Source organism: Rhinatrema bivittatum, chromosome 7, assembly GCF_901001135.1.
Source record: "Rhinatrema bivittatum chromosome 7, aRhiBiv1.1, whole genome shotgun sequence".
In the NCBI taxonomy this organism is placed as follows: Eukaryota; Metazoa; Chordata; class Amphibia; order Gymnophiona; family Rhinatrematidae; genus Rhinatrema; species Rhinatrema bivittatum.
The window spans coordinates 233,849,196-233,871,819 of NC_042621.1; the positions used below are offsets into that span (position 1 = coordinate 233,849,196).

The 22,624-nt window shown below is 43.9% G+C and overlaps 1 protein-coding gene across 2 annotated transcripts in view; it reads left to right on the top strand.

Annotated features, from left to right (window-relative positions):
• Positions 1-21,817: 21,817 nt before the first annotated feature.
• CFAP46 (cilia and flagella associated protein 46) overlaps positions 21,818-22,624 on the top strand; it is an 831,934-nt gene continuing 831,127 nt past the window's right edge. For both annotated transcript variants that reach the window (XM_029609979.1, XM_029609980.1), the window contains exon 1: positions 21,818-21,860. The gene's annotated coding sequence lies outside the window, so the exon portion shown is untranslated. The remainder of the gene's footprint in view (positions 21,861-22,624) is intronic.

The window sequence follows — 22,624 nt, forward strand, 5'->3', positions numbered from 1 at the left end:
ATCCTTCCCTCCTCACATGGAAGTTGGGCTGTATCGCTGGTTTTTTACTCACATCAGACTTTTCTTTCAGAGAAGTCACACCCATTCATAAGAAATCTGGGAAGAAGGAGCAAAATCTGAACATCCCAACAGGATCTCCACCCCAAGGGACCATGACACATCTGTGTAGACTCAGGTAGGTTTTTTCCAGTAGGATTTCCCTGGCCCATTGGGACAACTTATGCACTCAGCGGAGGAGTGATAAGCCACATCTCAGGAACCTGAGAAACAGGACACATATCCAGAGAAGAGAGAGCAAAAGCCTAGACAAAGGCATTTCTCATATCCTGATCCTCCTGGATATTTCAGCAGCCTTTGACGCTGTCAATCATAAAACTCTGGCCCAATGCCTCTCAGACATTGGCATTACCGGCACTGCCCTGCAATGGTTCCATTCCTACCTGCAAGACAGACAATACAATGTACAGATAGGCAACTGCACCTCCAAAACCATCCTCCTGCCACAAGGTGTTCCCCAAGGCTCCTCCCTTTCCTCCACACTGTTCAATATTTACCTCCTCCCTCTCTGCAACCTCCTATCTAATCTTGGCCTCCCGCACTTCATTTACACTGATGATGTGCAAATCCTTATACCTGTAAAAGACACGCTCCAAAAAGCTACTGAAACCCTGAACTCCACATTATCGGATATTAACACTCTCCTGACAAGCAACCTTTTAGCTCTCAACACGGCCAAAACAGAGCTTTTGTATATCTCTCCCCAAGGCATCGCCCCTCCCCTGCAAACAGGCTGCAACCCCCTCTCCACCACTACCCACAACCAACAGGTACGCAGTCTTGGCATTACTATTGATAACCAGCTTTCTTTCAAAAAACACATCAACATCACACTTAGAGCCTGTTATTTCAAACTCCACTCCCTCAAAAAAATTAAACCCCTACTGCACCTCAGTGACTTTTGCACCATCTTACAAGCATTTATTCTATCGAAAAATGGACTACTGTAACGCCTTGCTACTAGGTTTACCCAAATGCACGCTACTGCCTCTTCAATTACTCCAAAATGCGGCTGCACGCATCCTCACTAACACACACAAAAACGACCACATCACCCCGTTCTAAAAAATCTGCATTGGTTACCTGTCGCCGAAAGAATAACATATAAAACTCTCACTCTCATCCACAAAGCTATCCACAACCAAAACATGCACTGGGTCACGGAACACTTCACAAGTCAAACAGACCAATAAGGCAACAACACAAAGCTACCCTCAGCATTCCCTCACCTAAACAATCTTAACTTGGATCCACTAAAGCTCTGGCTATATCTTTAGCTGGACCCGTCATATAGAACAAACTCCCTCCCTTCCTACGGCAGGAACCTTGCCCAAAAAAATTTAAGCAGAATCTAAAAACCTGCCTTTTTAGACAAGCATTCTCGGAACAGCCCTCTCTCCCCCTCTAGTCCTCCTATCCTCTTTTTATTCTGCCCCTACTTAATTATTTAATTAGCTTTGTTTTAGACATCCTACCTGTAAATAGTTATTGCTGTGAGTACATGTACTTATCCTCTTACTTATTCTGCCTATATTTAATTATCTAATTCGCTATGTAATTAGACCCCCTTCCTGTAAATAATGATTTTTGTGAGTACATGTACCTGCATATAGTGGTCACTCCCTTATGCTTCTGGTGGTTCCCCCCTTATATGCTATGTTATATATATATATATATATTGTGGTTCCCTCCTTGTATGCTATTTTTCATTGCTTGCTGTTTAGCAGTTTTTTGTGCTTTTATCCTTGTTCGCTGTAAAGCTCGTTTAGCTACCGTTATGTTTTATGTAAACCGATGAGATGTTCCCAACATTCATCGGTATATAAAAGCTTATAAATAATAATAATAATAACAGTGTAAAAAAGAAATCTTAAATCTCACATTTTGGATTGACTGTTGGACATTGATTTCACTTTGTCCCAGCAGTACATCATCACAGGAAAAAGAAAGGAACATTGCAACACACACACAGAAGGGAGAATTATACCACTACCTGGGTCAAGATGGTCTGCCCTCACTTCTTTAGAAAGGACACCCCTTGGGGTTAAGTGATAGGGAAGAGATTGGTATTAAAGACAACCCCAGTGATAAATTCTTTTGTGTGCACTTGAAAATAGCTAAATCCTTGAAAAAAGGGTTATATTCACACATATTTTAACATAAGAACATAAGAAAATGCCATACTGGGTCAGACCAAGGGTCCATCAAGCCCAGCATCCTGTTTCCAACAGTGGCCAATCCAGGCCATAAGAACCTGGTAAGTACCCAAAAACTAAGTCTATTCCATGTAACCATTGCTAATGGCAGTGGCTATTCTCTAAGGGGCGGATTTTCAGAGCCCTGCTCGCCGGGAAGCCTATTTTACATAGGCCTCCCGGCGCACGCAGAGCCCCGGGACTCGCGTAAGTCCCGGGGTTCTCCGAGGGGGGTGTGTCGGGGGCGTGTCGGGGGGCGGGCCCGGTCGTCGCGGCGTTTCGGGGGCGTCGGCAGCATTTTGGGGGCGGGTACGGGGGCGTGGCTACGGCCCGGGGGCGTGGCCGCGCCCTCCGTACCCGCCCCCAGGTCGCGGCCCGGCGCGCAGGAGGCCCGCTGGCGCGCGGGGATTTACGCCTCCCAGAGGGAGGCGTAAATCCCCCGACAAAGGTAAGGGGGGGGTTTAGACAGGGCCGGGCGGGTGGGTTAGGTAGGGGAAGGGAGAGGAAGGTGAGGGGAGGGCAAAGGAAAGTTCCCTCCGAGGCCGCTCCGATTTCGGAGCGGCCTTGGAGGGAACGGGGGTAGGCTGCGCGGCTCGGCGCGCGCCGGCTATACGAAATCGATAGCCTTGCGCACGCCGATCCAGGATTTTAGCGGATACGCGCGGCTCCGCGCGTATCTACTAAAATCCAGCGTACTTTTGTTTGCGCCTGGAGCGCAAACAAAAGTAGGCTATTCGCGCTCGTTTTAAAATCCGCCCCTAAGTGAACTTAATAGCAGGTAATGGACTTCTCCTCCAAGAACTTATCCAATCCTTTTTTAAACACAGCTATACTAACTGCACGAACCACATTCTCTGGCAACAAATTCCAGAGTTTAATTGTGCGTTGAGTAAAAAGAACTTTCTCTGATTAGTTTTAAATGTGCCCCATGCTAACTTCATGGAGTGTCCCCTAGTCTTTCTACTATCCGAAAGAGTAAATAACCGATTCACATCTACCCGTTCTAGACCTCTCATGATTTTAAAACACCTCTATCATATCCCCCCTCAGTCGTCTCTTCTCCAAGCTGAAAAGTCCTAACCTCTTTAGTCTTTCCTCATAGGGAGTTGTTCCATTCCCCTTATCATTTTGGTAGCCCTTCTCTGTACCTTCTCCATCGCAATTATATCTTTTTTGAGATGCGGCGACCAGAATTGTACACAGTATTCAAGGTGCGGTCTCACCATGGAGCGATACAGAGGCATTATGACATTTTCCGTTTTATTCATCATTCCCTTTCTAATAATTCCCAACATTCTGTTTGCTTTTTTGACTGCCGCAGCACACTGAACCGACGATTTCAATGTGTTATCCACTATGACACCTAGATCTCTTTCTTGGGTTGTAGCACCTAATATGGAACCCAACATCGTGTAATTATAGCATGGGTTATTTTTCCCTATATGCATCACCTTGCACTTATCCACATTAAATTTCATCTGCCATTTGGATGCCCAATTTTCCAGTCTCACAAGGTCTTCCTGCAATTTATCACAATCTGCTTGTGATTTAACTACTCTGAACAATTTTGTGTCATCTGCAGTGGTTCTCAACCGGTGTGTCACAGCACACTAGTGTGTCACGAAGCACCGACAGGTGTGTCGCTCACCCGCTGCTCTCTCTCCCCCCCCCCCCTTTCACCTTAGCGAGATGAACACTGCTGCCGTTCCTGCCCGGGCTATCAGCACATTCAAGCCCCGAGGGGAATGGCAGCAGTGTTTGTGGAAGCTGGCAACAGGAACGTGACCTTTTCTTCTTCCTGCCCCTGTGGCCCGGAAGAGGAAGTGATGTTTACCGGGCACGCGGGAAGAAGAAAAGGCCATGCATGCATGCTGTTGCTGCAGAAATTGCATCCTAAGAACCTCCCCGGTCCCGCTATGCTCAGCAGTTTGCCTGTGCAATGATCATCGCGGCACTGAGCAGTCAGCTGAGAATGCGGCCGCTGGGATTTCCTGCTGCACAGCTGTTGGGGAAATGATGAAATAGCAAGGAAGGCTATCTAACAAAGCTGTGGAGGCGACAATACGGGATTAGTAGCTGTTAGCACCACCGGCCGCGGCAAGCCGCGACCGGGACCGGGCATCATGGCCGCCAGCCGCAGTGGACCGCGACCAAGGCCGGGCCAGCGGGTGCGGAAAGAATAGCTTATCCGGGACACCGGGTGTTGCTGAGGGTTCCTGCGGGGGCAGGCAGCCCTTTCCTCTCATTCTGGCGGCCGCCGCTAGTGCTGGAATCAGCAACATGGCTCCGCGGCGATCCGGCTCCTCCCCCTCTGCTCCTAGGAGCCGTGCGCGCGGCTGATGGGTATTCCTAAAGGAGCCATGACAGAAAGTGTCATGGCTCCCTCTGAAACTCCTCCCCTGGCTTCCTGTACTTAAGGCAAGGGCTGAGCATTCAGTCCTTGCCTTGGTATTGAGGTTCCTGCCTGAGTGTGTTCCTGTGTTCCTGGTTCTTCATTCTTCATCCCGTTCTGCTCCCCTGCTCAGTGGATTGATTCTTTGCCGTTGACTTCTGGACTGGTGGACGTGTCTTCTCCTGGCTTGATCCTGGTACGGCTTTGGACCCTTCTCCTGCTTAGACCCTGGACTGGACTCGGACCCCGCCTATGTATCGAACCTCGGACCGGCTTTGGACTCTTCTACGACTGCGTCCTCAGACTGCTACGACCTGCTGGAGGCGCCAGCCGTCTGGAACCCACGACCTGCAGGAGGCGCCTGCATCCAGACCTTTCTACAGTCTTCCGAGGAGTCGCCTAAGTCCCAGCAGCCGGACCCCTACAAGCTCCTCCTGGGGGGGTTCCGTGCTTCCAGGGTGAAGTCTTCTATCAAGCCTTTCCAGTCCAAGTGGCCTCGCCCTTCGATGGTAACTATCTACCTCGAAACAGGGGTCCACTTTCATAACAGTAGCCAAATGTCCAGTCTTGATTCTTTATTGAACAGAGACACAAATCTTTAGTCAAGCCCGACTCAGGCCGAGTTTTGCCCTCTCAGAATGGGGCTGCATCAGGGTCTATACATACTTATAAATAATTATAAATCATAAAAAAGTTAAAAAATATTAAAACAAACATATAAAATGGTAACATCAATATGTGTGGTGTGACATAAAACAGAAAAGCAATGTAAAGAAACTATTTAACCAGGTGAAAATTTAATTTTTCTGATTAAAAATGTATTGCTTTTACCTCAGCTTTTTTCAATCATAATTTCTGAGTTTCCAGGTTGAGAATTTTATGCATCAAGCCAAAAACCTCCACTGTCACTCACAAACAAACCTTCTCTTGTTCCTTATAATACCGCACACACATTTCACTGAGTACATTGAAAAATGACTAAATATCGCTTGAGTATATTGAAAAATGACGAAATAGATCTTCAGCTGCCCGGACACGGAGCTGAAGATCGATGCTGGCTGGCCACCTTGCCAGGGCCTGCAGGAATACAGTGCCGCTGCCCTCCCTCCCCCCAGGTCCGACCGCTCCTTCTCTTGCCATCGCAACACCAGCAAGAAAATATAACATTTATAATAATAATCAAACTGCAAAAAAAAAAGACTGGGGTGGGGAGAAAAGCATAGAATTACATTCTCAGCTGATTGCTCTGTGCCGCGATCGATCACAGCACAAGCAAACAGCTGAGTGGTGCCTTCTTAGCGCTGTGGGCTGGGAGGTCACTCCTGCTGCAGTTTCCAGCCTGCCAGGACTCTGCTTTTAATAGCAGCATACCGGCTACCTTGTGCTGTAGCTACTATGTGTGCTGTGGGTGGGGGTGAGTGAAACAGAGAGTGAGCCAGCATGTGTGTAAGTGTATGAGAGAATATGTGTGTAAGTAAGAGAAATGTGTGAGAGCAAGAGACTGCTCAGGAAAGTCACTGGTGTGTGTGAGAGAAAGAGATTGGTCAGGGATGTGACTGGTGTGTGTGTGTGTGTGTGTGTGTGTGTGTGTGTGAGAGAGAGATTGGTCAGGGACATGACTGGTATGTGTGTAAGTGTGTGAGAGAGAGAGATTGGTAAGGGATATGACGTGTGTGTGAGAAAGAGAGATTGGTCAGGCAGGTGACTGGTGTGTGAGAAAGAGAGATTGGTCAGGGATGTGGCTGGTGTGTGTGTGTGTGTGTGAGAGAGACAGAGATTGGTCAGGGATGTGACTGGTGTGTGTGTGTGTGTGAGAGAGAGAGAGAGAGAGATTGGTCAGGGACATGACTGGTATGTGTGTATGTGTGTAAGTGTGTGAGAGAGAGATTGGTAAGGGATATGACGTGTGTGTGAGAAAGAGAGATTGGTCAGGCAGGTGACTGGTGTGTGAGAGAAAGAGAGATTGGTCAGGCAGGTGACTGGTGTGTGTGTGTGAAAGAGAGATTGGTCAAGCAGGGGACTGGTATGTGTGTGCCTGTGTGTGTGTGTGTGTGTGTGTGAGATAGACTAGTCATGGGCCCTAAGGAAGACAAGCGTGAGGACAGAGCTTCAGCAGCCCTTGCTACTTCTGGTGAGTGCTATTGGCCTACAAGGGAAAGGAGTAGGAGAGTTACTGAAGAGGGTAAGTAAAGGTGGCTTTTTAAGTTTATCTTTCTTGATTGACTGCCATTTTAATTATTGGGTATTATGTGATGTGTCTGCTGTTAGAAATATTATATTAGTTTTTGCAGAATTTTTAATAATTTTGAAAATGTTTAATGATTGGATGTTCCATTTATCAGTTGTTTTGAAACATTTATTATATTCTAGTTTTAGAATTATTTTATATTTCTCGGGGAATGTATAAATAGAAATGTGGAGACAAAAACTGACCTGGAAACAGCAAGAAGCCAAACTCTGTATGCAGTAAAATAACGCAGAAACAAAAACATTAGCTTTATGGTCACTTTATTCTGTATTTGGTGAGGGTCTGTCTGTGTTCTGCATGTGTGACCCAGCTAATGGTGTTCTGCGAGCTTGTAGTTTGTTGGTACGGATCTAGAGCAGCTTGGCTTGTTCTGTTTTCCTAATAGGAGGTGTATTGGTGTTTAGGGCCTGGTGTAATGTTTGCAGTGCTGCCTTTTCATAGGTAGGGTTGTTACTGTTTGAGTTCCATAATGCAGGTGTAACTTTGTGTGCATTAGTTTGTGTACATTATTTCAGAACCTGGAAGTCTGTTAGGTGCTATTTTCTGTTTTGCACAGAATGCAGAGTGGCTTTTTTGGGTTTCCATTCCAGTTTCTGTTTCCATATTTGTGGTCTTTCTGTACTTGGTGAAGGTTGATTCTATGTGTGTGACCGAAGTGAAGTATTTTACTAGCATGTAGGCATTTGTATCAATATTATTTGTTGTGTTTTCTCAATAGAACATGCATTGGTGGTAAATTACTGTTTTTTCATAAGGAGGGCTACTGCACCTGGTAGGAGAGAGTGTTTATGTTGCTGTTATAGAGATGTCACCAGAAATATCTTTTTTTGTATGGTAAAGTGAACGGGGAATGTCCTAGTTCTGCTCTGCACCCATTGTTGGGGGTCGAGGGGGTTCCTGTGGAATGCATAGTGTTTGTTTACATTTAGCCTGGTGATGGTCACATGTTCAGTGTGTCACGCATGTGAGAACCATCTGTCAGGTGTGTTCCGACAGAAAAAAGATGAGAACCACTGTTCTAAAGGGTTATAAAATAGCATATATGCACGTGCATGTTATTTATGCATGTATATGTTAATTTTATGTGTGAAATCCCTTTGAAAATTCACTCTATGCAACATTCTAAATTTACCAGGTTCCTTGTTTGGCATGATAGCCAAAGTGGAAGCAATCATCTCAGTGAATGGCTTAGTGGGGAAGGAGCCTGCCACCCTACTCATTTCAAACTCTTTCTCGAGTTTATCACAAATAACACCACTAAGTGACTACCAAATTGGGAATTAGGGAGTTCGGGGCCAGTACAGGGGACATTAGGGCCAACTGCAGATGGCTTCCCCCACAGAAGCTGAGCAATCTTATGGAATCCCTCATAGCTGCATCCTGAGATCCTGAGGCCATAGAAGAGGATAGGGAGCAGACACCCCATCTCCTGGGAACCTGAATATGTGTGTAGGGAAGCTATTGACATTTACCAGACCTTCCATCCCATAGTACCAATGAGTAGGGGCACTAGGGGTTAGTATTGGGTAGCCAACTCTATTATTTGTAGTGTCTGTGCATGGGACCACACAATGCTGCTCCTTCCCTTTTTCACATAGATATATCCCTACTCTGTTAACAGCTCTATAACAAAAGAGAATAGCAATGGAGATAAGGGGCATTCCTACAATGTACGTGTTCCTTATTAGAATTTTTCATACCGTAGTTCCCAAAAATGTCACCATTGGCTTTAATACATACCTCAGAAGTTGAATATAACTTTTAAATCCAAGTTAGAAAATTGCCTCGGAATAATACTTTCTGTAAATATGCTTTATAAATGGTGAATGAACCCCCATCATATGCTTTTTCAGGATCAATAAATAATAACATTGAAGGAATGTTATCCCTCTGTGCTACCCAGGTAAGAATAATTATTTTCTGGATATTATCTACAGCTTTCTTGCCAGCTATAAAACACATTTGATCTGTATTAACTAACTCCTGCATAAACCCTGCTATTCTCTGTGTGAGAATATTTGCTAGTAATTTAATTTCCAAATTAAATAGTGATGTGGGGCTATACAAACCACAGGAAGCTCTTCCTTTTCCCTACTTAGGCAACACAATAATCCTTTCATATACATAGATGGAAGGAGGTCTAATTCACCCAATGAAGAGTTAAAGAGTCTGCTCAAAGTGCTCACCAATTGTTCCCTAAAGGTTTTATAAGATTTGGCAGAAAATCCATCTTGCCTTCGTGACATCCATTTTCAAAGATTTTATAGCATAAAACCTTTTTATCAGTAATCTTCCAGCCCAATCTTACTCTATACTCAGACCCAGTAAACAAACAGAATTAAGATATTCCTTAATTTCCTCTATATTTATACCTCACTTAGCAGTATAACAATCTTATATAGCAAGCCTCTGCCTAATTTTAACATAGTAATAAAGCATGTCTCCACCCAGATCCTTCATTTTAATTATTACACTGTACTTAATTCTAGCTCTTAATTTATGTGCTAATAGCTTAATGGCTTTATTTCATTTCTCAGAAAGTCTGCTTTGTTCTCAGAAGTTTAAAGTTTATCTCCTCAGTGTGTAATAACTGCAGTTTCCTTCTAGTTCCTTTATTATGCTTTTAATATAGCCTTAGATACAAATCTGCCCTGAGGAACCACTTTTAAGGTAATCCCAAAATGTGTCCTGTTTTATCTCTTCTGTGTTATTAATTTCCAAATATTCCCTAATATATTTTTTCATTGCTTCGCACATTGTCTCGTCTATGAAAAAGTTATCATTTACCATCCAATATTTCCTTCCTTGCTCTAATTAAGCACTCTTCAAGCCAGCAGGGAACATGACCAGGCCAACTGATTGTTTCCATTTTAGATTGTTCCAAGCAGGGCCGGTGAAAGTACTAGGTGAACTAGGCGATTGCCTAGGGCGCCGAGCATTTAGGGGGCGCCGAGCCACTGATGGCTGACATGAAGGCTCTTGCAGCCGCCAGTGGACCTCATCCCAAGGGTGGCTGAGCAGTGAACTACTGCTGTGCGGTGTGCTGGATACACACAGCAAGAAGATCGGCAGAGCCGTGGTGGAGCTCACATCACCACGACCCGAAGAAAAAGGTTGCATCTAAACCTACATGTGCTCCTCCTCCTTCCTGCCTGCGCGGCCTCGGAAGAAAAATGTTGCCGGAGCCATGCGGGCAGGAAGGAAGAGGAGCATCAGCAGCGTGCAGAAGAGGAGCAGTGCTTACGGGCCGCTGCAAATCCCACAATGCGGGCGGCCCGAGAAGACCAGGGCCGCTGCAGAGCCCATCCTGCGGCGACCCGAGAAGAGGAGGCCCAGAGGTAAGAGAGAGGCTGAGGGCCTGTAGAATGTGTATGTGTGCGTGTATGAGATGAGAGATTGTGTGTGAGAGTGAGGACCTGAATGTTTGCAGAGACAGCATGTGAGAGCCTCTGTGTGTGTGAGAGAGAAAGCATGTGACAGTGAGAACCTGTGCTTGAGCAAGACTTTTCAGCTTGGAGAAGAGACAGCTGAGGGGGGATATGATAGAGGTGTTTAAAATCATGAGAGGTCTAGAACGGGTAGATGTTAATCGGTTTTTTACTCTTTCGGATAATAGAAAAACTAGGGGGCACTCCATGAAGTTAGCATGTGGCACATTTAAAACTAATCGGAGAAAGTTCTTTTTCACTCAACGCACAATTAAACTCTGGAATTTGTTGCCAGAGGATGTGGTTAGTGCAGTTAGTATAGCTGTGTTTAAAAAAGGATTGGATAAGTTCTTGGATGAGAAGTCCATTACCTGCTATTAATTAAGTTGACTTAGATAATAACCACCGCTATTACTAGCAACGGTAACATGGAATAGACTTAGTTTTTGGGGTACTTGCCAGGTTCTTATGGCCTGGATTGGCCACTGTTGGAAACAGGATGCTGGACTTGATGGACCCTTGGTCTGACCCAGTATGGCATGTTCTTATGTTCTCAAGACAGCATGTGGGAGTGAGAGAGAGCCTGTGTGTGTGAGAGTCAGACAGCATGTGCCAGTGAGATATTGTGTGTATGAATGATTTATGAGAGCGAGCATGTGAGAGTGAGAGCCTGTGTGTGTTTGAGAGAGAAAGCACATGAGAATGAGAACCTGACTGTGTGTTGAGGGAAGAAGACAGATGGAAAAAAATAAGAAAGGGAAGGTGGAAAAAAAAAGCCTGTGACCAACCGATTAGAAAACTAAGATCAGACAGCAAATGTAAAAAAAATAAATTACTTTTTACTGATTGGCACATGTAATCTTTGGGAATGTGCAAGAGTAGCACTTTCTCTATGCGGATCTCACAATGTATGAGATCAGCATGGAGGAAGTGGAAGCCCACGGGGCCTGCACAGAGGAGGCAGCAGAATGGGCTTCAGTGCCAGTAGCAGCAATCAGCGCTTTACCAATAGCCATGTGGCAGCAGTGACAGTGGCAGCAGAGGAATGAGAGAGGCTCTGAGGTTGCTGGCAAAAGAAAGAGAGGGGGTCTGCCTTTAGTGTGTGCATGTGTATGAATGGGAGTCTGCCTGGGGGTGTATGTGTGTGAATGCATGGGTGCCTGCCTGAGGGTGTGTCTGTGTGTGAGAATGAATGCGTGTCTTCCTGGGGTTTGTATGTGTGAGAATAGGTGCCTGCCTATGTGTGGTGTATGTGTGTGTGAGAATGAATTGGTGCCTGCCTGGGGGTCTGGTGTGTGAGAATGAATGCGTGCATGCCTGGGGGATAGGGAGGGAGTGGTGTGAAAATGAATGGGAGCCTGCCTGGGGGTCAGAGTGTGTGTGTGTGTGTGTGTGTTAGATTGACTGGGAGCTTGCCTGGGTGTGTGTGTTGTGTGAGAATGATTGGGAGCTTGCCTGAGTGTGTGTGTTTATGTGTATGTGAGGGAGCCAGTGAGAGTGAGAGCATGAGTGTGTATGAGAAAATCCAGGGGAGTAAGAGTTTGTGTGGGGGGTGTGTGGAGGGGGAGAGAGTGTCTTAGAGCCTGAGAGTGTGCCAGTGTCTGTGAGAGCGAGAGGTTATAGTGGGTATAAGAGCATGAATGTGTATGCATGTGACAGTGTATATGTGAGAGAGAATAGACATGTGAGTATGTGTGTGAGAGAGAGAGGATAACCTCCTAATCCTCGACAATATCAGGGTGACTGGAAATCAAGAGCTCCCATGTATGGACAGCAGGGGCTTTTTAAAATCCTTATTAGATTTAATTATTGGATGTTATTTGATATATGTGCTGATTTGAAATATTTTATTGGTGTTTGGGAAATTGTAAAAAATGTATATGATTTTAAATTAATAGAAATTCTATTGATCAGTAGTTTTAAAATATTATTTTATTAGTATGGTTTTACTATTATAACTTATGCTTTATGTTTCTTGATTTTATTGGTTTATGAGGAATGGTGGTTCTGTTTTTCCATTGTTAATACACAGAGTCTGGCTTCTTGGGGTTTCCATTTCATTTTTTTCTAATTTGTGCACCTTTATTTTGTATTCTGTATTTGGTGAGGGTCTGTCTCTGCTCTGTGTGTGTGACCATAGATTCTGCTAGCATGTAGTGTCTGCATAGGGATCTATAGCAATCGGGTTTGTTTTGTTTCCTCAGTAGGTGGTGTATTGGTATTCTAGGACCCAGTGTAATATTTACCCTTGCTTATTCACAGTTAGGGTTATTGTTGTTTGAGTTCTTGGTGTTATTACTGTTATGTTATGATGGGATTGCAGTATAGATGTTCAGTGTCTTTTTTGCGGGGTTTTGTGTTAGTTCACAAGGTGCCTGGCAGTGGAAGGTGTTTATGCTGCTGTTACTGTGAGGTGACACCAGAATTTGAAAATATCTTTTAGTATGATGAACTGTAAGGGAAACATCCAAGCTCCATTGTTTGGAGGAATTTCAGTGGATGCACAGAATTACAGAACTGGAGGTGCAGGATTTGTATTGACATTCTGTCCCTTTCTATATATTCCAGACTTCACTCTCATAGCCATATAGAATTAGTTGAATGAGGCTATCAAATAATTTTATAGTAGTTTTACTAGAAGTGTGAAACTGGCCAGCTTTTTAAAATTACGCAGAAGATCCTTTGGACTTTTTTATTAACACTTTTTTTTATAACCAATTTTAAAGCAGGATCCATGCTATAGAGGTAGGTGTGATGAAGAAATGTCATTTTGGCTTCCCCCCCAAAATTCTTCTGTCTAGAGATGCCACTGATTTTCTGTGACCTTAAGCATTAGTGCAAGAAGGATTAAGGGGGGATGCTGGAGAGGCACACAAATGCATTGGCCCCCCGGGCGCCGAAGATCCTTGGTGCACCACTGGGTGCGAGCCATATGGGGCCGCAAGCAGTGGAAAAGAGGAGTGGAGATTTGGCGGGACACAAGCAGTGTCCAACCTGCTCGCGACCCAGAAAACCACACAGCCGGTGGGCGTGATCGAGAATGAGGTAGGAGTCGGGGCCGAGACCGGGGGGTGGCGGCGCAAGGGAGAAGGCTCGCCTAGGGAGCCTAATTCCCTTGCACCGGCCCTGGTTCCAAGTCTTTCAGTACTAAATTATCAATAACTAAAAGGTCACTGTGAGAGTACAAAACACGTGGGCATGAATATAATTTGTAATTTCTTGATCTTGGGTGTAAATTTCTCCAGGCATTTACTATTCCAGGTCCCTTACCAGCTGTTGAAATTTATCTCTGTATCTCTTCAAATACTGGTCACTGCCTGAGAAGTTATCTAATGCTGGACACATCATTAAATTGAAATCATGTCCCAAAATCGGAGGATCACTTATAACAGGAGACATTTTTTAGAGAAATTTCATCAAAGAAATCCCCATGATCTACATTAGGGGTGTATATATATATATATATATATATATATATATATATATACGTATATACACACACACACACATTAGCCATTGTAAATGTAACATTATAAAACTGGAGTTGTAGAAACAGCCCAGCAAACACAATTCTCCTACCCCTGCACAAAAACATGCACACTTTATTCCACCTATTTTTAAAATTTATTTTTTCTTTTCTAATCTGTCTTTCCAGAGACGCTCAAGGCAGAATACAGCAAAAGCATCACATTTACTTTTTTGGCCAATAGAATACTCCCTTTCTACCTTTTTCACAACTGAAGGGAAAAATGTTAGAGAGATGCACATAAAAAAAATGTTGGTTTGCTTTGGATTTTGAGTTTGGTTTGAAACAGAAGCTCATTCATTTTAATTCAGTCATTCATTTCCTTTGGGAAGCAATGCATCCTACTGATGTAATCTATGGGGCAGATTTTCAAAGCCCTACGCGCGCTGGGCCTAATTTCAAAAGGCCTGGTGGCCCGCGTAAAGCCCAAGGATACGTGTAAGTTCCGTGGTGTGGCCGGAGGCCTCTCTATGGCATAACTTGTGAAATAAAGGTACGGGGGGGGGGGGGGGGGGGGGGGTGTTTCGGGCTGGGGGGCGGGACAGGTAGGGGAAGGGAGGGGAAGGTGGGCCGCGAGCGTACCTTTTAAAATCTGCCCCTATGCTTGTCTGAATAAATCAGAAATGCATAGATTACAACTTATTCAAAAAACTGCCACATGCATTATCCTGCACTGCGGTATTTGCATTAGCTCTCTGTATCCTTTAGCACTGATTTTAAAATTCTTTTAAAGCATTACATGGATTGGCCCCAAAATATTTAGCTAACTGGCTTTCTGCATATGTTTCAAATAGAAATCGTTAATCTGTTCAAGATAACAGCTAACAGATTCCATCATTAAAAGAAGTAATGGTAGTTGTAGAAATTAGGAAAGAGGCTTTTCTTACCTTTACCTGCTATTTAGAATTCAGTTTCCTGAGAAATTAAATTGATAACAGATTATTTGAACTTCTGCAAGCAAAGCAAAGCTTGTTTTTTTTTTAATCTAAATTTTGACTGATAGCATGATTTTGAAGAGTGGGAAGCATATGGGGCTAGATTGAATTTATGTACTGTATTGCTTTTAACAGTAGTTTTATTGATTGTTTTGGTGTTTGTAAACCTGCCTGGAGCCTGTATGGAATAGGTGGCATATAAGTTGAAAGAAATAAATATTTTTGACTCTAAGTCTACAGTTTTTTAATGAAACATGCTGGCAAGCATCATCAGCAGAGGCAAAATCAGCCTGAGACACCAAGAGTAACACCTTGTGGCAGAAAAAGAGGGGTAAAGAGTGGCATAAACAGTCCAAACCACCATGGGAAAGGCAAAGCACTACAAATACAGAAGTGACGTTAACACCTGAAGAGCCAAAAGAGAGGAAAACAGCACAAAGAGTGGAATGAAAACTTTAAGGCACCAAAAGGGCACCAAAAGTGGCATCAACACCCCAGGAAATAGAGTAAGAGGATGGCAGCAAGCACAGAGCATGAAGACTCCAAGGCATAGAGTGAGGGGTAAGGCAGCAAACACAGAGACATCAATAATACCCTAAAGCTTAGAAGGTAGCAGTTTTTGACATCTTAGTGTGGGCACATACTGGCAACAGATCAGTAAGTCACATTTACCACAAACAGAATAGAGCATGGTACAAGCATGGAGAATTTAATAATGATACTTGCTGAGTACCTATGTACATTTAGAATACTTAGTCAAACTTAGTGCAAACGTCATATATACAAGAATTAGTACACTACACTGTCACACTAACTCCTTTACAGAGAGAAAGTAGGAAGCTGCCTCCAAATCACTGCAGTGCAAAAAGACTACACAGATTGCAAGAAACAGATAATCTTTGTTTGTATCACTAGTACAGTGTCAAATGCAATGGTAGCCCTACCTTGATGATATACACTGCAACCATTTCACAGAAATTACAGCCTTTCTCCTGCTACTAGGTAGCAGACATCCCAAACTACAGTTAAACACAATGTTAGTAACTCTAAAAGCAATCTTTGCTTTCTAATGTAAATGAAATCTTTTTCCTAATCTTTTCTTTCACTCTACATTTTTACGACAAGTTCGAAAATCTCTGTCTTCTCTCTGAGATGCAATAGAGGAATGACTAAACAAAGAAGGCAACGGCAACGTGCTCTGAGTTTCATTTTCACCTTAAAAAATGATTAATTCAATCCATGTAGCTGATAGCTGGGATAGGTTGGTTGAAAAAGTACTGAAACTTAATGGGTCCTGCTCCTTCTTTGTCCCATCACAACTGGTTCCACTCTGCCTGCCTTGGAGTAAAAACAAAACAAAAAAAAATGCATTGATTGCTTCCCCAGATACTTTAAAAAGATTGAACCAAACGAGGGGAAAGGATTTAGATTTTTCAGAGGACTATAGCTAATCAGTGTGGATGACCCACACTGAATTGAATCAAAAATCATTCAGATCATCCAAATGCACATTCCAAAAAAAATATATTGGGGTTCTTCAACCCTTCTACAAAAAGACAAAGACAAGATGGAAGCGGTACAGAGAAGGGCGACCAGGAAGGTGGAGGATCTTCATCGGATGACGTACGAGGAGAGATTGAAGAATCTAAATATGTACACCCTGGAGGAAAGGAGGAGCAGAGGTGATATGATACAGACTTTCAGATACTTGAAAGGTTTTAATGATCCAAAGACAACAACAAACCTTTTCCGTAGGAAAAAAATCAGCAGAACCAGGGGTCACGATTTGAAGCTCCAGGGAGGAAGATTCAGAACCAACGTCAGGAAGTATTTCTTCACGGAGAGGGTGGTGGATGCCTGGAATGCCCTTCCAGAGGAAGTGGTGAAGACCAGAACTGTGAAGGACTTCAAAGGGGCGTGGGATAAACACTGTGGATCCATAAATTCAAGAGGCCGCCAATGAAGAGTGGGGGACTCGCCAGAATGATGGCTACTGCCTGGAGACAATACCCTTATTCAATAAACATACACATGGTTACTGTGACTCCAACATCACTCTAAGCTTCAACAGCAAGAGGAAATATGGAAAAAAGGATTTGCACTCACAAAGAGGGGAGTAGCTGGCTTGTTACGGCGGTTACTACCCCAAACCAAATAAGCCTGATACTTCACTTTCAATGCATATCCAGCATAGTTCTCTGCTTCAACGGCAGGGCAGAAGAAAAACTGATACTTCACACATCCAGCAGAGCTCTCTGCTTCAACGGCAGGGGAGAAGAAAAAAGGGTTCGCACTCACAAAGCGGGGAGTAGCTGGCTTGTTACGGCGGTTACTACCCCAAACCAAATGTGCCTGATACTTCACTTTCGATGCATATCCAGCATGGCTCTCTGCTTCAACGGCATGGGAGAAAGACTGATACATCACGCATATCCAGCATAGCTCCCTGCTTAACGGCAGGGGAGAAGAAAAACAACCAATAAGGGCTGTATAACATAGTCTGGGTAAAACAAATAAGCATGGGTGTAGCTTGCTTATTGCGGCGGTTACTACCCCTACTACCCCTAACTAATCTAGCTAGATATTTCACTTGGATGCAGCTCCATCACTGCTCTCTACATTAATGGTGGGGGTGGAAGGGAAATAGAACCAAGAGCTAAGAGAAACAGATAAGTATGAGAGAAAAAATGTGTGAGGCTTGCTGGGCAGACTGGATGGGCCTTTTGGTCTTCTTCTGCCGTCATTTCTATGTTTCTATGCTTCTCTTTAAGTGAGTATTAAGTCCCCTCACATTTAATGTAACAACTCTAATTGTGTTTGGTTCCATCTCAGACAAGATGTATTCTCATTCTCCTATATTCTTCTGTGTAACTTTAAACATGTCAACTCCAATGATCCATTTTTCATAGGCGTTCTCAGTTCAGTCACAATGATAGTTTTCCCAGGTGTCATCTCTACATATGATCGTCAGACTGAAGTTATAATTCATAAAAGCAAACTCAACCTCTCATTCAATAACCTTCCCCCCCCCGCCCCCCCACCAATCCACTTAAAATCTCACCAATAAAAAAGGTCTCTAGTGGAGAATATGAGACATCCCAAGATGTGTTCAATTTAATTTAAACCATTTATAAGTAGTAACTGCTTAACTTAAGTACTCATTTATAATAACCACCCCTTGAGACTAAGGGGGGTTATGTTTTGGGTTGGATGGAAGAGTCTAGACACAAGGGACTGTATTTTATTTGGATGGGCTGGGGGTGAGATCTTGAGACCAAGGGGGATTTTTTCACTATTAAGGGAGGGGGTGGAGAACGAAGTGCACGATCACTATACGGTGAGTGAGGTGGTGGTTCTACCCTGCTCTTCCTTCCGATGATGGTGTTTCTCCCACTTGGACCCTCGTTTCTGCCATCACTTGCCTTGCCCCGATGCTAGTCTCCTCTCCTCCTGTATTTACACACCAACATTCCTGCTCAATATTCTTGCTGGTTCCACTAAGCAAGCTTGGCAGTCAATCTCTATTCTTCCAATTTGCATTAGTCAAATTTTTTTTGTTTTTTCACAGGTGGGTGCATCATTGGCACTGCTGTTTGCAGAAATGGTGGTTTTATTCTTGCTCTTCTTTCTGGTGCAGATACTTCTCCCACTGAGACATCTTATTTTGAAGCTGATGCTACTCCCACTCGAACACCTCAGTTCTGCTATTGCTCACCCCGCCCTGATGCTAGACTCTTCTCCTCCTGTATTTAATGCTGTGGATTGTTCTTGCTGGTTCCACGAAGCAGGCTAAGCAGTCAATCTCTATTCTTCCAATTTGCATTTCTCACTTTTTTTTTCTTTTTTTGCACATCATCAGCAATTTTTACTGTAGTTTATAGAAATGGTGGTTCCACTCTTGCTCTTCCCTCTGATGTTTCTCCCACCCGGATACCTTGTTTCTGTCATTGATTGCCACTCGGATGCCTCTTTTCTACCATCACTAGCCCCACCTCAGATACTAGAATCATCAACAATAGCCTCCTCCCTTCCTGTAAGTATTTATACCCCAATTTTTCTGTGCACTATTCTTGATGGTTCCATGAAGAGGGCTGGATGGTCAATCTCTATGCTCCCAATCTGCATTTCTCACTTTTATTTTCCCTTTCTTTTCAGGTGGGTGCATCACCAGCAATCATCTCTGTTGTTTGCAGAGATGGTGTATCCACTCATGTTCTTCCTTCTGATGCTCTTCCTTCAGATAAAGATGCTTTGTCCATATTGCCATGCTGTTGGCATGCATTGTGAAATGTTTCTCAAGTATATGGATTTATTGATTGAAAAATTTGGACCTTTAATAGCAAACTGTTATGCATCTTTGCATTTTATGCAAACTTTAAAGCTCAGTAAATTTTACTTGTGTTGTGCTGTTGCAGATGGGTCATCGTCCTGTTATTTTTGGGCCAGCAGTTTCCAAGAGCAGCCTAGAAACATCTGTCCCAAAGATGATGGGATCATGATAAAAGGGAGTCGTGGGCCCAGCATCTTCAGGCCAAAGGTTTCCACGAGTGCCCTTCTAGCAGTGGCATTCATCTTTCTGGCATTGCTTGGTGAACTGAGAAGAGACGAATGTTGACATAAGAACATAATCCCTTTCACGCAACCCACCCCGCCTCTATGTATACTCTCCTCTCCCACCATGGGTAAAAACATACCTCCAAAATAGTCCTCTGTGTTCTTGCAATAGAGCTCGCTCCCCCTTGCCGAACTATTTCCCTCTGCGGCTATGCATATGTATTCAGTTCAGGACCCAGGTCCATATCCACGTCGTAATGCATGCCATACCATAGGATGATATCATGGAGCATACAATACATCATGATAATATTGGCAACTTACTCTGGTGAATACTGTAGAGCACCTCCAGAGCAGTCAAAGCAGTGGAAATAGCTTTTCTAAACAACAAATATATATTCTATGGCCTCCCTAGTGATCATCCTCATTATAGTGGATTTCTGCTACCGTACATGGTGCAGATGGGGTGTGAGCAGCCATGCTTTTCATCATAACCCACATCTCCTGTAAAGAAATTTCAACAATCCATTAACTCATTGCATGCCACACTATGCCATGACACCTGTGATGGTTACTATATACCCCGGGAAAGGTTGGGTGAGGACATCAGTATGGAAATCTGAGCAAGAAAGAAAACCTGGGTGGAAGCTTCAAGAACCCAAGAATCCTCAGGTTAGGAGAAAATCTTGTTCACTTAGACGAACAAGGAGGGACTGTAATAACCTTCACCTCAGCAAGGGGGAGGGGACACCCAGGGGGCCTGGGAAGAGGAGTTGGCCTGAAGAGGGGGCAGGATAGGAATAGGATGGAGCACTGCTAGAGACAGAGGGAGACATGGAGGAAATGGAGGTGGAAGTGTTGGATAATCCAGAGCCAGAGTCAGAGGCGGAATCGGAGTCAATGCCAATGGATGTTGGAGATGAATGGTGAAAACCCCCTCAAGGAGACCTGGATTGTTAAAGCCAGACAGGTTAGAGTCCGGTAGAAGGAACTGCTGTGGGTGGCAGTAGCTGTAGTTGGGCAAGGCAAAGTGTATAATTTTCCCTCTACAAGCTATGGTAGATGGTGGCAGTAAGGGCTTAGTTTCCCTCAAATCAAGCCCACAATCACTAGAAGTTGTGCTGGAAAAGTCTCTTTTGGTCTCGGCTGTAAGCCAGAGACTGTGTTTAAAAAGGACAGGTTCAAGCTCTGCGGCAGAAGCCAGAAACTGTGTTTAAACCAGGCAGGGTTGAACTCGGTGGCAAAAGCAAGAAATTGATTATTAGGCAGTTCTCTCCACGAACTGGGTTTTGACCTGTGCAGAGAAGGCCAGACCTATTTTCAGAAGGCCTGCCACAAACTGGAATATTATGGTAGATGGAAGTATTTTACTTCCCGTCTTGAAGCGCCCTGCAGGGTTAACGCATCTGCTCAAGCACGGGCTGTGTTTTGAGGTTGACACGATATATGAAAGAATCCTGCAGAGGAGAACTGTTTACCGAAGCATTGGCTATGTTGGGGAATATTTCAACCGACTCTTAACCCATGGAAAGTCGTAAAGAATGACACACCCAATAACAAAAAAGTGGCTGAGCCAAAATAATGTTTGGTTATCGAACTGTTGAAACCCTCCCTCCCCCCTCCAGAGAACTTACAATTACCATTTTAGCTTCCGTTTTCAGTATCCATCCCAGAGTGCATAACTGTATAGTAGCATAATACGCACTTTTAACACCATGCCCCCAAAAGTGTGTACTATTCTGCTTTTGGTACCTACCCCAGAGGCTTACATTTGACTTTTTAGTTTAAGCATTAGTTTTACTTCTATCTCAAAGTCACCCTGCAGCCAGCCTATACCGTATTTCCCATCTGCAACATTTCAAGCCAACACTGACTGCGCAAATATGAAGGAGTCATGGCAGCATCTGGAAAACTTAGAGACTACACTGAGGAACTTTATGCCACACTGCACACAACTAGTTCCACAACTGAAGTGGAAATACTTTCTGTTACAGTATGTCATTTCTCTCCCTTGTGGGAGCGAGATGCTGAGTTACATCTGGCATACCAGCTATATCAAAATAAAGCATGCTTCATCTCCTGCAGCTCTGTTTCGGCTGCAGACCTACTGCTTTTCCTAGATTGGCAGTGAGAAAGGGAAAAAGGGTGAGGAGGGATGGGGGATCATTGGGGGTCTGATATGAGGTGATGGTCATTGGGGGGGAGATGAGAGAGATTTAGGGGGATAAAAATGCAGATGACACAGACCTACATAATAGGTGGAACAGATCCTTTCTTTATCTCCTTCTCTCTCTGTCGATGTAAACAATAGCTTTAGAAATGGGCGTACACTTTTTCAAGATTGTTTTACATGTTGTCATGCGCACTGAAGCAAATCTAGTTCCTGATTGACTAGTCAGCAGCCAATCAGGAAGTCTGACCAGGCGGATGATGTCATTGGTTGCCAAGGGACAAGCTGCTAAGTTTGTACACAGAGCTGCCAGCCAAGGTAGAGAAAACGGCAGTTTTCTCTACAAGAAAGCAAGGTAATGGCTCCAAAGTTTTATTATTGTTGTTTTTTTGTTTACATTTTTTCTAGCTGAGGTTATTGGGAGGTTTAAATGCACAGTGGTGGGGAAGAGGGTGTTGCGTTTTCAGGCTTCTTGCAATACATGCGTAACTCGGGCAGCAGGGATACACATGATCTTCACTGCACGATCAGCTTTATGAATGGAGGGTCACCTCGTTTTGTGCTACAAGATGATTTTAGGAATTCACCTCCTCCCACACCCCCAGCTATTTCTCTAGAATAATAACTTCTTTTAGATAAGTTCCGTCGGGATGGGCAGGCAGGTGTTTCATTCGGCATTGTACCACGAAAAGAAATTTAGCAGCTGCACATGGTGGTGTGGAGAGCTTTAAAAAGCCTAAATACACAACTCAAAAGCAGCGGAAAACTTAGAACACCTGATGATAGGTGCAGGTTACTAAATACAATCTTATGGTTTAGCTTCTTTAATAATATTATATGTTTTGTTGATTTTACTTTTTTCTAAATAAAACATCCATCTCTGATTGTGTGTTGTCTTAGCAGTTAGTTATCCACTGAAAAAGGTGTCTCTCTAAAAGACTGTATTAAGTGTAACACTGTTATTTTTAAATGGTAGATTCTAGTCACCCAGACTATGTTTTTTATTTGTTATGGCTTGGGCGATTTGATCATGCTCACAGTAAAGAGTGCGAGTGTTGTTGCAATGAGATTGATAGAGAGGGTGATGCTGGAGTGAAGAAGTGTGGAAGAAGCTGCTAA